The sequence below is a fragment of the Myotis davidii genome, unplaced genomic scaffold, assembly GCF_000327345.1.
Source record: "Myotis davidii unplaced genomic scaffold, ASM32734v1 scaffold534, whole genome shotgun sequence".
Taxonomy (NCBI): domain Eukaryota; kingdom Metazoa; phylum Chordata; class Mammalia; order Chiroptera; family Vespertilionidae; genus Myotis; species Myotis davidii.
Window position 1 is genome coordinate 7157038 of NW_006286678.1, and position 2179 is coordinate 7159216.

Below are 2179 nucleotides of genomic sequence, written 5' to 3' on the forward strand. Positions count from 1 at the left end.
GTAAACTTCTAAGACCTTCCTTAAAGGTGAGTTGTAATTGACATTTATATAAAAACATATATCTGGTTTCTTCTGTGATAGTAGATGAAGAAAAAAGAATTCTCAATAGTTCTGCCTCCTGGAATTTAAACACAATGCAATAAGTATTAGGGTGAGATAATTACATGGTCATGGGTAACCCCAAATTGCAGTGTAAACCAAACTCATTAAGGCACTGTACAAAGTGGATTTAATTAACTTATTTGACACATATTATATTGCGAATAGGGCACACACTTCTGAGTTATGTGCATGACCCACTTTCCTCAGTCCTATGCTCTTCCTGCCCTCTTCTCTACCGACCCTCCCCCTCTGAGAAACTCACTCAGCCTAACTTTCTTGACTTCTTTTTCTTCTTTTCCATTCACCCTCCCCAGCTCCAAGCGTGAAGCAGTTGAGGCCACTCACATTTAGCCATAAGGTTCTAAGTTGGGAGAATTAAAGAACTAGATAATAGGCTGTTACGTTTAAGAGAGTGTTTTTCAGTGGACACAGGAAGTGTTGGTAAGGGCAGATTTAAAAATTATCTCTTATTTTCTACCAGTGTCTTATGAAGCTCTTCCCAACTATGAGAAGACTTTTTTTTTTTTTTTAAACATGACCTGGGCAGTCTGAAGAGCCCCACCAAGTCAGTGAAAGCTGGGAAGTGCTCTTTTCCACCTCCCAGACAGCTTCTCTCCCATCATGGAAATTCTTTTCACATATCAGTCCGGTTATTTTCTTTTACATTTGCACAAGGCATGAGTCACAGTAAAAAGTCACTGTGAGAATATGTCAGATTGCAAAATAGATTTCCTTTTCCCCCTAATGGCAGATTCAAGATTTTAAAATGTCAGTGATTTTGTAAGCTTAAGAGCATGATTTTTGAAGCCCCATACTTTTTTTTTGGTTAATGTAAACTGCATTTTTGACTATAAAAAATTAACTAAAATTGTCATTTAATTCAGGCATTCTCAAGTTTAAAACAATTGCTCCTACAAAGCTGTACTATTCACACGGAAAATGAAAGGTGCAATTATACCATAAGTGGAGGCAGCACATGTTACTGTGTGTGTCTGTGTGTGTGTGTGTGTATGTATGTATTGAGTATGTGCTGGGTTCAAATTTCACAGCAGTATTCCTATTTGTGCTAATCATTTCATCAGATTAATTTAATATTAATCAATTCATGCCGACATCTGAAACAATGAAACCAACCTTTACTAGCAGTAAAAGATTCTTTTTTGGTCTCCCATTCATTACTGTTTTGTTTCTAATAGATTTTTAAAAATATTTTTATTGGTTTCAGAGAGGAAGCGAGAGAGAGAAACATTAATGATGAGAGAGAATCATTGATTGGCTGCCTCCTGCACACCCCCTACCCAGGCAGGAATTGAACCTGGGTCCCTTCAGTCCACAGGCCAATGCTCTATCCATTGAGCCAAACTGGCTAGGGCACAATTACTGTTTTCTTTCAATATGGCAGCTAATTTTAACACTTTGGCCTGAAGCCTGGTCGAGGTGATTGGTATTATTTTGTATTGCAGCCTTCAATTCAAAAGAGACAAGTCAGTCCTGAATTTCTACCACAATTGGCTTTCTGTTCCTACTACAATTAAAATTAAAATATATTGCAGCAACTTTACCTTGTTTTCATATTCATTGAACTTTGTCAATATAGTTTATACCCTAGCTTCCTTTTTTTATTGATTTCAGAGGCAGGGAAAGGTAGAGAGAGATAGAAGTATCAATGATGAGAGAGAATCATTGATTGGCAGCCTCCTGCCTGCCCCCTACTGGTGATCAAGCCTGCAATCCAGGCATGTGCCCTTGACAGGAATCGAACCCGGGACCCTTCAGTCTGCAGGCCAATGCTCTATCTATCCACTGAGCCAATGTTGATATTATACCCTAGCTTCTTGATAGTCTAGGTCTCATCCTACCTTTGTTTTCCTGTTTCCATAAGTCTTCTAATGACATCCTACTTTACTTTCAGCATTATCACTTTTTGTTTCTTTGCTATACTTTAATCTTTGTTGTAAAATGTTTTGTGAGTTTATCACTGGGAGACAAAGAGGCAACACAACTGTACTCTTTAATGTCTATGCAAGAACTGAACAAAGAGTGCTCAGTGGCCAATTGTTTACAATTAATATACAAC